Source organism: Pistacia vera, unplaced genomic scaffold (assembly GCF_008641045.1).
Source record: "Pistacia vera cultivar Batoury unplaced genomic scaffold, PisVer_v2 Contig25, whole genome shotgun sequence".
NCBI lineage: Eukaryota > Viridiplantae > Streptophyta > Magnoliopsida > Sapindales > Anacardiaceae > Pistacia > Pistacia vera.
Genome location: NW_022196057.1, coordinates 88,762 through 104,369, shown reverse-complemented (window position 1 = coordinate 104,369; position 15,608 = coordinate 88,762). Strand labels below are relative to the sequence as shown.

The following is a 15,608-nucleotide window of genomic DNA, read 5'->3' as shown; positions in this document are numbered from 1 at the left end:
TAATTTATCTAAAAGATACATGTCCCATCTTTTAGATTTATCACTCTCTAATACAATATAAGGTTCCCTATTGAATTTATCTAAACATAACTATTAAAATATAAATATTATTCATTTATAATATTTTGTTTTACAGTGGTCTTCGGTGCATAAATTCTACATTTTGAAAGCACTGAGTGATATGTACAACTTTAACTAGTAGCAAGGGAACCCAATTATAATTGTTACACACTCAGAAAATTAAAATTTCGTTTTGTACATTTTAATGTAAAATCTTAGTGATGAAAGATACTAATGTAAAAGATTATATAACTATTTTTTAAAAGAAAGACATATTGTTTCAAAATTCATTCATTTTCAGAGAAGATATTAAATTTAGGTATTTAATGATAAATATAAAATTATGATGGGAATGAGTTATATTTCATTAAGGAAAAGTTCAAGGAATAATAAGTAAAACTACCAATTGGAAAATAAATATGTTTGAACTTCAATATATAGTTATTTACGGTAAATAATAATCCAATTGACAAAAAAAATTACATTTAATGAAAATTTAGGAATCTGTGTCGATAAAGAAAAAGTCAAAGGAAAAAAGTGCTCGAAATTAGTGAATTTTGACTTTTTGTGTGTGAATACTGAATAATGTTGAAGAAATTATGTAAACAACGGAGTATAAATTTTGAAGGGAGAATAACATTTTCCCACCAAGGTATGGCGAAATGACCTTTTCCACCCTTCATCTTAATGTTTTCTGTTAATATTTGATTGAAAAGTTAAAAATATCCTCAAATAGTTTATTTCTTAATTAGTTTATTATAAATTAAAATTTAATTAAGTCAAAATCTTTATTCAATTATTTATTACTTCAAGTATAAACATATCTTTTTTCCTTTTTTATTTAATTAATTAGAAATATTGATTTTCTATGTTAATTAGTAAAAATGAAAAACATTATAAACTTAGTAGATTATTGAATAATAGTGATGGGATATTTATGACATTATAAATAAATAAATATTAAGATCATTTAACTTTAAATAATTCTATAGCATTACTCCTAACTCTTTAGGTGAGAGTAACTATTTTTTTCTTTTTTGACTTTTTAATATTTGACTTTTTGGCTAATTAAAAAATAAAAAAAATTTATATAGTCAAATATTTAATGGTATTTTTGTCTTTTCAATAAAATATTAACGAAAAACATAACAGAATATAACAAACGGTGGGAAAGTGTCATTTTGAAATTTGAAGCGTGGGAAAGTGTGGTTTCGCCATACCTTGGGTGGGAATATGTTCGTTCTCCCAATTTTTAATATACAATGTGGGAGCTAGTAAAGAAAATTTAGCCAACTGAATATATTAGGCTAAACATGGTTGTATTCGCATGAAACAAGAAAAATTTGCAGATGTGGTAAGAAGTGGGCTAGCCTAAAGAAAGAAGGCACCGATTTTGTCTTAAGGTAGTGAATATGATAAAATAAATAAATTTAAAATTAATTAATTCCGAAACATTATATAAAAAGGAATATTATTGTAAAATGTATGATCTCGTTTAATGAATAAAAAATTTCTTTTGTTCCAAAAGTTTCTCTTGCTTTGCTCGACTCTATAGTAGCATTTGATTCGGGGAATTCTTTATTACTGAAAAAATAAGATTACCACTAAGATGGATTACCTTAAAGATTAATAGTGAATGTTACATTAATATGTTTGGTTAGATTGATAAGTATAAATAATTAATATATTTGGTTAAGAGAAATAAAATATTATCGGAGGGGTTTTTATAGAATTGTCCTTCCTTTTTAATATTATTATTATTATTTAAATGATTACTTTTAACCCCCTACATTTGAGAATTTACCTAAAATACTCTAACAACAAAAGTTTAAAATTTAACTGCCAAATCCACAACCATCTAGCCGTTTCCGACAAGATCAGTGCACGGCCAGCTAAATCTGACCAGTCGTGCGTTCCAACGACTATTGACAGTCGATACTCGTCTAAGGTGGCTGGGGGTAATAAATAGTGAGGCTATTTCTGTCCAAAAAAATTAATTTATGATGTTATAGAAGTCATTTCGCATATTTGGGTTAATTGTTATTTAGTAGACATAAGAGGGCTTTTGTTTCCAAAATGTTTATTAATTAAGGGTAAAATTGGTATAAATAATAGATTACCCTGGTAATAAAAAAATATCACTCTTTCATATAGTAATCGAATTACCCCTTGTATGGCCTACAGATTATCACTATTGGTATTGGTCAATTACCAGAATCTTTCATTATTTGACACCCAAACGTGGTAATTGACAGATTAAAAAATAGATTACCGATGTTATCTTTTATGACCCTGAACCAAACGTACACACTGCTTTCTTTTAATCCAGCTACTTCTAATTAGCTAATTTCAACTCTAGAATACCATTGAAGCTTTAGTAATTTAAAAAAAAAAAATGTTGGGCGGGGGATCCAAATTATTTCGTTGCGAATGCATGGGCCATGGAGGCTTTGTTGCCTGCCCTAAGTATCATTGAAGCAAAAAAAAGGGAGATGAGAAGAGAGAAACATCCCAGCATGTCCCATACGTGCAAGTGAGAGAAGAAATTCACGCAAGCACAATCTTGTACATTGTCCACCATAGAAATTAAATATAGTATTTTGTAATCTATTTATTTCATTTTACGAACATAAATTTTTCTTTATTGCAAGCTCAGCAAAGAGAACTCTTATTGCTGATTATAAAGTAGGTAAATAATTATGGTGAAGAGGGAGGGAGAATTCCTTGAAGGAATGATGAGATCATAAGGAGAGCTCGCTCCGGTTGATAGCTTGGAGCCAGATGTCCTGTCCTCCACTGTAGCTAGGGTCATCCTTCATATTCTACTACGTATCTCCCAACCTGCAAATTATTCAAGTATATATAATTGAGAATTTTAATTAATTAATTCATCCATAATTGAAAAACTAAGGAATTGAGTGGTAATGAAGAATACCTCATCATTGATGTACCAAGGATGCCAAACAGTCTGGATGGGAAGGTGAGGCTATTATTGAGTATCTAGATGAGTATTGGTACTCGTCCATCACATCGCCACTGCAATGCAAATTAAGATAATATTAAATTAATTAATTGTCAATTATTTTCTTGATGAGTGTATTTGTTTAGAAAGAATTAAAATTCCTCTAAATCCAAACTCTCGTACCACTTTCCATGAGATCTTGATGATAGGTAGGATGGTAGTTGGGCTACTGTCAGTTAAATTCTGCAACCACAATCACAAACACATCCATTTTTGCTATCACATGCATTTCTGAAAATAATATTATAAATTGAAAAGAAAAACGTCTCATACAATTTTTATATTTAATATAAAGGTTTAATGATCTAAACTCAACTTTTTCTTTGGTTTTCTTTTTTGCCAAAAAAGAGATATGAATTTTCTGTTAATGCTTAAATTTCATATAGAATGTTCAGTACCTGGTGCATGCGCTCCATTTTGTGGGTTTTGCATGCAAGGCTGTTTGTACCTCTTCGATACTTAGGTAAGACTCCACGTAGTAGTCAGTGCAGGGGTCAAATTCATGGACCTGAATAAAACATTTTTCTTCTTAAAATATTATAAATTAAATATTTTTTTAATAAATTAAATGCAGTAGAATAACTTACCGAACCAATGGGACCATTTTTGAGCGTGGGGTTAATGCATATTGGAGCATAAATATGATAAAAATCAATATCCCCCATCTCAAATAAGGCCTTGTAAATTAAGGTATCACATTGTGAAGAAGAGGTGTCATTCTCAAAGTCACAATACATATGGAAGTCCTTGTTGGTTTCGTCTGAGTTTAAAGCATGAGTCCATAAAAAATCAATTAGCCCCTTTGTATTTGTAGCATCATCAATCCATGCATTACCTATCTGAAATAACGTCCAATATCAAATAATAATAATATATATTTGGATTAATTATAATTGTAAAGATAACTAATTTCTTACGTACTGCAATGCCTTTGAGTTTAATGATAGTTTGGTTAGAGTTTTCATTGTTAAGGAGAATGGTGTACGCGAGCTGAGGCACATAGTGACCGGCGTAGCTCTCTCCAGTTATGTAAAAGTCCCTGTTTTTATATTGTGGGAACCTTTCAAGCCAGTTGACCAGAAAACTGTAAGCATCATTTGCAGTACTTTTGTCACCAGTTCGCCCATAATCCGATGATGTATTAGAATATGAAAACCCTACACCAGCTGGAGATTCCAGGAAAATCACATTTGCCACTGCATTCAATATTGCATAAATAAATTAGCTTCTTAAGGTAAGTTTTTGGAACCTGGTATGAAGTTAACAGAATTACATAGGATTGGATTGTGTTGGACAATAAATAATAATGTATACTTTTTAAATAGAATTAATTTTAAATTGTTATTTATTAAATGTTAGTCCCGTGGTTCTTATTGTGTCAATCTTTTGGGACTACATAAAGAATGGGTATCTAGTCCAGTTCCATTCTTGATTCTCCTATAATGAACCAAACAAGGGGCTGACAAAAGTCACATATAAATATTCCAATCTTCGAGTTTGTCCAGTCCCTAAACACAATCTTATACTAATTTGTACGAAAAAGATAACAGTGAGAATTAATTAATTACTTTCAAGTGCAAACTCCTCTATGAGAATCAAAATGAACATAATGTAAAGAACCAGTTAAGGAATTTGGAATATGTGTATATATATAAAAAGTGAAGCTTTAATTTTCTCACCATTATTCCATGCGTAGTTGTTCCTGAAGAGTGTTTTACCATCCGTATTAACTCTGAAGGGTCCTAATTCGCTCATGGCTCCGTATCCAAAAGAGGAACACCCTGGCCCTGTATTTTAAAAATCACACCTGTTTTCATTTTAAATGTTCTCTTTGGTCTTTGGTTAATTCAATTATTTTTTATTTCTATTGTATTTATGACAATGATTAACAGTGTAAATAACATACATTAATTGGTTGTAAAATGACAGCACAGGCTCACTGCAGCTTAATATAGTATAAAATACCTCCATTGAGCCACAATACCAAAGGATTGGTGGAAGAATTTTGTGGGGACTCCACGAAATAGTAGAAGAGTGCTCTTCCAGCCTGCGGATCAACAGTAACATACCCTCCATACTGATCAAAATCCACACCATCTGGTTGGCCAGGCAATGCACCAATCTTGTCAGCTTGCATGAAACCATCCTGAGCCACAATGAACGATGGAGAATAGTCTTTTGTGGCTTGCAGTTGTGGCCAGATTTGTGGAAGAGGACGATTATTTAGTGACCTTTTCGACTTAATCAAGCTGTAAAGGTTATCAGCCTGGTTATTAGCTTCACCAAAGTGAAGTAACATCAAAAGGCTGAAACTAAACACTGATAAATTCCTCATTTTGTTGCCTGACTGCTTGTGTTAACAATCGCTTATAAATAGTTAGAATGCATGGGCGGCAAAACTGAGTTGCGTAGTAAATGGCATCTTGTGCTTTGAAAGAATATGGAACAATCCAAATGATAAATACACGGGATGCAGATGCAGTTATATTATGGAAAATAAAATTAGACGGCTTTGTTTTTAGCGTTGTCAGATTTAAAATGTCTTTCTTTGATTAAAAAAAGTACTATTTTATAAATAATCATCAAAATCGTTTAAGCTTGTATATATTTTATGTTTGACGCATTATCTATTCACGTTGCATTACGTTACGCTAAGCGTAATATATTAGTAATAGGATTTATATAAAAGAATTCAACGGTTAATTAAAAATGTAAAATTTTATACAAGAATAAACTCTTTACCGGTTCAATTGATAATTAATTGAATAAAAGAAGAATTAACAATTAACCGCAATTAAAGAATCTTCTATTTGTAAAAAGAACTTTGATAGTTTGATCTATTAAAAAAAGAAATGATCTAATAATATTATATTTATATCGTTTACATTTTTATTCTTTAAATTTTTTTTTATTCTGGTATTTTAATTTTACTCATTAAAATTATAAGTCAATGATAAATTTGGAACAATGAACAAAAACTTATCTAACATTAATAGATAGTACTGCTGTAAAATAAATGTCAACTTATAACGTAAATGGACTAAGAAACAAAGGAAGAATTAAGGGGTTGATGTGCTATTTTTCTTCTCATGTTATTATCTCAATTGGGTCCAAGCATATATATTGTAAATGAAGGGCGTGGGTTTATATACTGGTGGACCGCCCACCTTACCAAATCAAATTCAGCTCGCAGGGTGGTGGAGATCCACAACACTCTCTATTGGATATCCACCACTTATAGATAATTGCATTTGATTTTACTAAAGAAAAATCCTATGGTATAAAAGCCTTAATAAAACAACACAATTATTTGATAAATTGTAAATGGTGTTGAATGTGTTTAAACTGTCTTGTTGTCTGTTGATGCGTGATTTTGACAACAACCAAACGCACGTGTGATATGCTGAGCAGGTCCAGAAGACACACGTGAATATGAAAATGAGAATAAATGCAATGGAAAACAACGTTTAAAGTGGTTCGGATGCTAAGGAAGCGAATCCTACGTCCACTGATTTTTGTATTAATGATAGAGGTCAGGTCGCGTTAGCGGACTGACTTACAAATGATTGTACAAGAGAGTGAATGTTGTATATTTTAGAGAGAGAATAGCCAATCCCCTAAATGAGAAAAGAGCTCTCAATTTATAGTGGGATGGATTGCGAGTTGGTGGGATTATCCGTGCAAATCCTTCTTTTATGTCACATTGCCCACCTTCTAGAGTGATTTACGCGATTTAGTGTAGGGATTGGACACGTGGAGTCACTACAGCTTCTGGCAGGTCTGGTGCGCACCCATTTTACTGACATGAGTGTGCTGCGTCTGTCATCACGCGACGTGGCTACCTCTAACTGGCTACGGGCCTACCTAAGCTCTGACTTTTTATGCGGACTGAGCCCTGCATCAGCCCTATATTTTCAGGCATAACAAAAGTCCCCTAGTTTTTAAGGTTCGAGAATCGAACCTTGGAAACTATAAATGCCTCGATCTAATGTGTTTGAAGAGATGTTGGTCGATCCGACTTGATTGTAAAAGAGATCGGGAGGACATCTTTCCATAAGCGACCTAGGATGATGCGCGGCCTCAGTGCCAGCGACCTAGGATGACGCGCGACCTCAGTGCCAGCGACCTGGTTGCGGTCACCCAATGCTGGTGATGATCCCAACCTGAGGGATTCCCGACTTGTTCTCACTTGGAAACTTTTTAAGATATGGCTATCTTGTTTTGTAGTCGGTCACATCGTTTCGCGATTGACGTGAGGTGAGGTCGAACAACCACGTCGCTTCACGACTGATAAGAAGCCCAAAGAGTCACGTCGCCTCGCGACTAACGAAAAGTTTGGAGTCGCGTTGCTTCGCAACTGTTGACAAAGAGTGTTTCTGCTAACGATCTCTTCAGATATTATCCGCTGCACCTTTTGCAGCGAGCATTAAATGAAATGCTCTTTGCTCTGACATACGTGTCTTAAGTGCAATAAGTGCCAGCTATACACATTAAATGCAAGTTATACTGAAACGACATTCCTTACCAGAGCATTAAATGTAGCTGTAGGCACATTAAATGTGGAGGGAAAATGTGCCGTCGCTTGAGCATTTCAACAGAAGGGGGTGAAGATCTGGTTTCCTGAGGCATGACGGTCACTCTTCCTCGTTGATTTGTGACACGTGGTCGCAATTAAAGGTCAGATGCATTTACCGCCCAAACGTTGTTTAATTTTGGGAAACCAAAGCGCCATTTCCTTCACTATAAAAACCCCAAGCTCTCTTCAGGCAAAGCCATAGTATTTTCATTCTCAGAGAGCAAGAAACCTTTGCCAGTTTTCGTTCTTTGCCTTTCAGAATGGCGTTCGCTCGATATTTGGAACAGAAGAGTCAATGTTTCTCATTTCTAGAGGTAAAGATGGTTCTCTTCTTTTACCTTCAATGTCTTTTGCTTTTGACAGTTACCATGCGATAATTGTCCGTCGGTAGCCCATCGGGGACGAAATACTCTCCGTTGGGTTGCAGCCATTGGTGGTGGCTCTTTTAAGTATTTTATTAGGGTTTTTCTAGGTTTAGGGAGGAAAAACTTTCCTCCACGTCATCGTACGAAAATGTACGAAAACTGAATGGTACCCTTTTGTCGCTTTTGCAGATTGCAAAATGGACCCCCTAATGAACAGAGCCGATGAAGGAGATAGCTCGCCCATAGAGGATGCCCCTGCGGGACCCCCTCGAGAGATTTACTCGTCGCTTACTGCCAATGAGCTGCAAAGGGTGGTGAACCAGTTCGCTGTCAGTGTAGACGTTGTTTGCGACAGGGTGCATACTGCCCGAGATCTGTCACGTGGGATGGCCATGATCTCGGAAAATATCTTCAAGGGTGGGGGGTTGATCCCTTTCCACCCTTTCACCAGGTCGGTCCTCGATCACTTCGGGATTGCACCAATACAGCTCACCTTGAACGCGTACATGATCGTCATTGCCATGTACATTGTGTGTCGGGAGAACTGATTGGGCGAGCTGACCGTGATTGAGCTTGGTTGCTTGTACGTCTTAAAGAAGAGCAAGGACAAGGATTCTTGATACTTGTCCGAGCGAAATTCAATACAAGCGGGGATACATAGCTATCTGAGCAATGCGGGACCATACGACACAAAATTTTTCTTTTTTAATTATGATGACATCAGTCGCTTTCGGGATCCGAGTAGGTTCTCTTTCCTTCTGAACTCACTCGATTTTCGTTTTTTGCTGACGAGCTGTTTATTTTCCTTGATAGTTAATAGAACGACCAGTTTGAACTTGCTCGCGGACCCAGACAGAATTGTTTCCTCGGTTTTCTGCCTAAGGAAAGTCGAAATGCGAGGTTGCTTTTGACAACCGAGAATTTACAGAGGTATGGCTTCTTCAACAAGTATGCAGCCTTAGAGCCCCCACCGAGTAAGCTCCTAGACTCTCCTTTATAATTTTTTCCTGCAGCGAACTGTTTTACTAACGGTGTTCGCATGCAGAGACCATGCCTCCTCGGGTGTCCAAGTCGCCACGATCAAGACAATTCTCTTTCCCCCAGAGGCATACCGTCGGGCCATCTGGAGCTGCTCCCAACAGTCCCCCCGCTGGAGGGGCACAGGCGGGTGCTCCAATTCCACCTGTGGGGGCTCCTCCATCCTCGGCTGCTCGCTAGAAGCAGAAGACTACGGCTTCGAGGCCTAAGAAGAGGCGAAAAATTCGGACCGAGGAAACGGAGTCCAAAGAGGAAGGCTTAGGCATTCAACCCGAGAGGTCGCAGCCTTACCGAGCGTTCAGCTTGGGAGGGCCGCTTAGAGGCGCGACTGACATTTCCACCAGTCAGCCGTCGTGACCTGCGGTCGCGGTTCCTGGGAGGAAGCCAGGCAAAGAGCCCGCGGGACAAGCTCTACCTACCGAAGGCGTCGGAACGCCTATGCTAGACTCGATAGCCCAGCTCCCGGACCACTTGCAGCCCGTGGTCCTAACATTGTTGGAATGCGGACTCGCGGAGTAGTTCGAGCAGTTCCTGGCCTCAAGTCCTACCGAACTACTGTCCACATCATTCCAACTTTTTAGCCAGGTAAACGAGTTGTCCCGAACGAGGACCTTTGTTCGCTTCTTCATTTTTTATTTTTATTTTTTCCTAGGGAAGTAGACTAACTCTTTTACCCTTATCATGCAGGCTTTGCTTTCCCTGCACATGTCTCAGCAGAAGGCCCAGCTGGGGTCTGCCGAGAAATTGGTTGAGCTGCGAGAGGAGAATACGCGGCTTATGCAAAAGCTGGCGGCTGCACAAGCAGACAGAGACTTGTCTATCGCTCAGGCAGACCGGTTCATGTCTAAAAGGGATGATGTTCGCTGCACAATGGACTTTCAAAAGACCGAGCTGAACTAACACGGCAAGGAGGTGAAGGAGCTCCAGCAGACCATGGCCAGACTTTCTAGGGAAGCTGTTGAGAAAGATCAAGCACTGTAGAATACCTCCGAGCGAGCCATGCGAGCTGAGCAGGAAAGGGGCGATCTGTGGGAGGCTACTAAAAAGCAGCGAACAGAGCTCGAGGCTACGCTCCACTTCGCACAAGGCTGGATTGCCTCACTGACTGTGGAAATGCAACAGCAGGAAGTGGAGATGGAGAACAAAGCTGCGGACTGGACGATCAGGTCCATCTTTGCTCTTCAGGTGAAGAACCCCGAGATGGATCTGTCCGATCTCCCTGGCGAGTACCAGGATGAACTGGATATTCTGGCACAGGCCGAGGCTAAGGAAATGGTTCAGGGACCTAATCTGGGAGAACATCCGAAGTATGTTCCAAAGGTGGTCGTACTCGAAAAGGAAGTTGGCGACCAGCCTGGGGATGTAGAGGTGGTCGTGCATCTGAGTCCAATGACGAGGCTATTCTTGCCAAGGCATCTACCACTGAGTTACTATCTCTGGGAATCTGAGTGATCGTGGAGTGCTTGAACGGCTCGAGCCCTGCCTTAGCCTTCTTTAGATAGCTGACCATATTTTCTTCCTTGGCTTGGTACTCCCCCAAAATCTGGTTAACGACCAGCATGGAGTCGCTGTAGATACTGATCGCGGTTATGCCCATTTCTCTGGCCAACTGCAATCCAGCGAGAAGAGCTTCGTACTCGGCCTCATTATTGGTTACCTTAAAACCGAACCGAAGAATGCCATGAATGCGAGCCCCTTCAGGACTTAAAAGGAGAAAACCTGCACCAGCCCTCTTTCTGTTCGACGATCTATCAACATAGAGGCTCCAGGTCGACAGATTTTGAGCAGTTTCCTGAATGACTTCGCTGGGCTGTTGTTCCGACTCACTCGTCGGAAGATATGAGAATTCTGATATGAAGTCGGCAATAGCCTGCCCTTTGATAGCTAATTTCGATCTATACTTCAGATCGAACTGATTTAATTCCATGGCCCATTTAAGTAATTTACCAGATGCCTCTGGCTTCTAGAGGACCTGTCTGAGCGGTTAGCTAGTCATTACATGGATCGTATGGGCATGGAAATAAGGTCGCAACTTTCTGGAAACGATCAGCAGGGTATAGGCTAATCGTTCCATTTCTGGATAGCACATCTCGGCATCTAACAGACGCTTGCTCGCGGAATACACAAGCCATTGGACCTTGTTCTCTTCCCGAACTAAGTTTGCACTGACCGCAAACTGAGAGACGGATAGATATAGGAAGAGGATCTCTTGCGGGAGAGGCTTGGACAGGAGAGCCGACTTTCCGAGGTGTTCTTTAATACTTTGGAATGCCTATTCGCACTCGAGAATCCATTCGAACTTTTTATTGGCCTTTAGAACATTGAAGAACGGCAAGCAGCGATCTGTTAACCTCGATATGAAGCGACTTAGTGCCGCTATTCGCCTATTAAGGCTTATGATCTGTTTTTTGCTGGTCGGGCTTTTCATGTTGAGGAGAGCTTGGATTTTCTCGGGGTTGATCTCTACTCCCCGTTGGTTAACCATGTATCCTAGGAATTTTCCCGAAGATACTCCGAACAAGCACTAGAGGGGGTTTAGCTTCATTCTGTATAGTCGGAGGATATCAAACATCTTAGCGAGATGTGCTATGTGGTCCGAAGTGACCTGGGATTTGACCAGCATGTCATCTACATAGACTTCCATTGACTTTCTGATCTGTTCAGAGAACATCCGGTTAACCAATCGCTGGTAGGTCGCGCCAGCGTTCTTGAGGCCGAAGGGCATAACTCTGTAGCAGTATAGTCCCTGATCTGTAACAAAGGATGTATGCTTTTCGTCTAGTGCGTACATCAGAATTTGATTATACCCCGAGTACACGTCCATGAAACTTAGCAGCTCGTGCCCCGAGGTGGCATCCACGAGCTGGTCGATTCTAGGCAGGGAAAAGCTATCTTTCGGGCATGTTTTGTTGAGATCGATGAAGTCGACGCAAGTTCGTCATTTGCCATTAGGCTTCTTTACTAGAACTGGGTTGGCAACCCAGGTCGGATAGAGCATTTCTCGGATGGATCCGTTCTGAATGAGGTTATCCACCTCTAGCTTTAAGGCGGCATATCTCTCCGGATCCATCGCTCTTTTTTTTTTGGCGAACCGGCTTGGCTTCACTATCGATGTTTAATGCATGGAAAATAATATCTGGGCTGATCCCGACCATGTCTGCGTGCGACCATGCGAACACATCGATATTCTCTCTTAGGAAGTTGGTCAGTTCAGTGGCGAGTTAAGGATTGAGATTGCTCCAAATCCTTAACACCCTGCTCGGCTCACGCTGGTCGACCAATACCTCCGACACATCCTCAACCGGCCCACTGGATAGGTATTCCTGAATAAGAGGATCCATATTGTCCTCGGCTAGGCCAGGCTGTGGCTCGATCTGACTGATCGCCATAGCCTATCGGGGAATGTTGCGCGAAATGCCTTTCCCTTTGCACGCCATTTGTACTGCTTTTATTTAACAGTCGTGAGCTACGCGCTGAGATCCGCTAACTTCCCCTATCCCCATCGGAGTGGGGAACTTCATCTTCAGATGGTATATTGAAGTGACTGCTCTGAAGTTTCTCAACAAAGGTCGCCCCAGGATACCATTAAAAGCGGATGGGCAATCCACTACCAGGAATTCAGTTACCTTGGTCACTTCGTCATAGTCACCCAGTGTGACTGGAAGCAAGATCGTTCCTTTGGGGATCAGGTGGTCCCCGATAAATCCATACAGAGGGATCGAGGCGGGCTTTAGGTCGGCCTCATCCAAGTTCATTCTTTCGAAAGCTGTTTGGAACAGGATGTTCACAGCACTTCCATTATCCACCAACATATTGTGGACGTTATGGTGCCCTATGAGGGGCGTGATTACAAGAGCGTCATCGTAGGGATGATGCAAATGAGCTGCATCTTTTTGGGAGAAAGTAATTGCCTCCTCCTTGCGAACCTTTTGTGGTCTTTGCATTGTGATCATCACTGATAAGGTCATGATAGGTCGCGCGAGCATATCTTTCCTAGACACCTCGCGAGTTCCCCGCGAGGTGCGGCCCTCCAAAGATAAGGTTGATACTGCCTATGCCTTTGCAGTCACGATGCTTTTTTCCTAGTTACCCTTGATTTTTCTCCTGTACGGGAGTGGAATCATCAATATACTCCTTTAAATGCCCCTGCTTAATGAGGTCTTCGATTGTCTGTTTGAGAGCTCGGCACTCATCGGTATGGTGCCTATTATCCCGATAAAAGCGACAGTACTTTTTACTATTTCTAGCTGACAGGGGATTTTTCATGGGCTCAGGCTCTCCGAGCAGGCTGGCTTCTTCTGATTTGTCAAAAATAGCCGATACAGATGCATTCAAATACGTATATTGATTTCTGTCGCGATCGCGACGAGGAACAAGAGCATAAGACTTTTTGGGCTCATAGTGCAGTTTCTTTCCTTTTCGTTGATCGTCAATAGCCCATCTGCGATCAACTCTCCTGTCCTCTCGACCAGACGCACTACCCTAAGCGCTGCCACGGAATTTCAATACGGAGGTACTTCTCCACAAGGTTATAGAAACGGATGAGGGAAACATCATCCTCAGCCTGTAACTCTTTCCACAGGTCAGTCTGTGGGCGAACTCCCGCTATGATGAGAGTTCGAACAGACTTCTCGGGAGTGTGAGCTACCTTGTTAAGCTCTCTGTGGAATCGATCGATGTATAATTGGAGGGATTCATCCCTCTCTTTCCTTATGTTGCTGAGGTAGCTTAAAGGCATCAAGAACTTTCGATTTACTTGTAAATGCCTTAGGAATGTCACGCTCATCTGAGGCCACAAGCTGATCAATCCTGTTAGGAGCGACCTGAACCATCGTTTGGCATGAGAGGTCAGAGTTACTGCCAAACAACGACACTTTGCTAGATCTGAGACCTGGTGAAGCTCCATCAGGTTGTTGAATTCATATAAATGATCCTGCAGATCAGAATTTTCATCGAACGCCCGCATGTCGAGCATTCTAAATCTTGATCGGAGTGGGGCGGTTAACACTCTCGGAGAAAAAGAGGACGTGGACGCGACCTGCCCCTGCTTGTTTTGCTGAGCTCTTAGCTAGTCCAGAGCTCGTTGTAACTCCTCAATCTGAGGCAGCGGAGCTATTTGGGGATTGCTTTCTCCCATGCGAGTCTGACCCCCGCGGTTGTGATTGCGTTTGAGAAAAGTCTGGAGGTCGGATTTCGCTTTGCCTCGGCCAGCAGTTTCGACCGCTCTCGACACACGCTGGCTAGAGCCGTGTGATGGCGATGGATGGTGCGGGGAATTGTCACGGCCTCCACGGTGGTACAAACCACCCCGCGGAGTGTGAGAACCTCCCACATGATGACGATCAGGATCGTTTTTCTGGCGGTGATAAGAATCGCCCTGCCTAGCACTTTTATGGGGGTGTGCATGCGACGTGGCATGGGATGGCTTGACCTATAACTTTTCATCGAGTCTTAACGCCATAGGTATTCTACTCGGGATGTGGTCAGTGTTTGCCGGCCCTTTGGAGCCCTTAGGCCCATTTTTTGCCACTTGCTTGCCCTTTTTTCGACGCGCTGCAGTGCTCGCGGCACGAGCTATCACCCTTTGCTGCACTTTCATACGACCTGCAGGCATTTTTGGTGGTTATACCGCCCTAGCTGATTCAGGTGGCATGCCCTGGTCCAAACGGTCCAACCTTCGGTTGACCGTCTGAAGGGTATTGTCGAACCTCTCCAGGTAGCTTCTGACGGCAGGGTCAAGTTGTGAACTTGACGGGATATCCCCTGTGATATTTTGCGAAACCAAAGGTACCTCGGAAGAGATGTCCTGGACTTGGGGGATCTCCCCAACGCCCTAGTTGGTTCGCTCAGGTTCAAGTTGGCGGGCCATTTGCTATTGTAGGACCAGTAAGTTAGAGATTCTCCTGATGAAGGATGAATACTAAATCAGGCCCTCCTTCTAGCGTCAAACTGTTGATGCGTGATTTTGACACCAACCAAACGCACGTGTGAAATGCTGAGTAGCCTAGAAGACACACGTGAATGTGAAAATGAGAATAAATGCAGTGGAAAACAGCGTTTAAAGTGGTTCGGATGCTAAGGAAGCGAATCCTACGTCCACTGATTTTTGTATTAATGATAGAGGTTAGGTCACGTTAGCGGACTGACTTACAAATGATTGTACAAGAGAGTGAATGCTGTATATTTTAGAGAGAGAATAGCCAATCCCCTAAATGAGAGAAGAGTTCTCAATTTATAGTGGGATAGATTAAGGTTATCATTACTAAATCTACGAGTTGGTGGGGTTATTCGTGCAAATCCTTTTTTATGTCACATTGCCCACCTTCTAGAGTGATTTACGCGATTTAGTACAGGGATTGGACACGTGGAGTCACTACAGCTTTTGGCAGGTCTGGCGCACACCCATTTTACTGACATGAGTGTGCTGCTTCTGTCACCACGCGACGTGGTTGCCTCTAACTGGCTGCGGGCTTACCTAAGCTCTGACTTTTTTATGCTGACTGAGCCTTGCGTCAGCCCTATATTTTCAAACATAACATTGCCAATA

The 15,608-nt window shown here is 41.0% G+C and overlaps 1 pseudogene; it reads right to left on the bottom strand.

Annotated features, from left to right (window-relative positions):
• Nucleotides 1-2,757: 2,757 nt before the first annotated feature.
• On the bottom strand, nt 2,758-5,417 carry LOC116132204 (annotated as a pseudogene).
• Between the last annotated feature and the right edge of the window lie 10,191 nt (nt 5,418-15,608).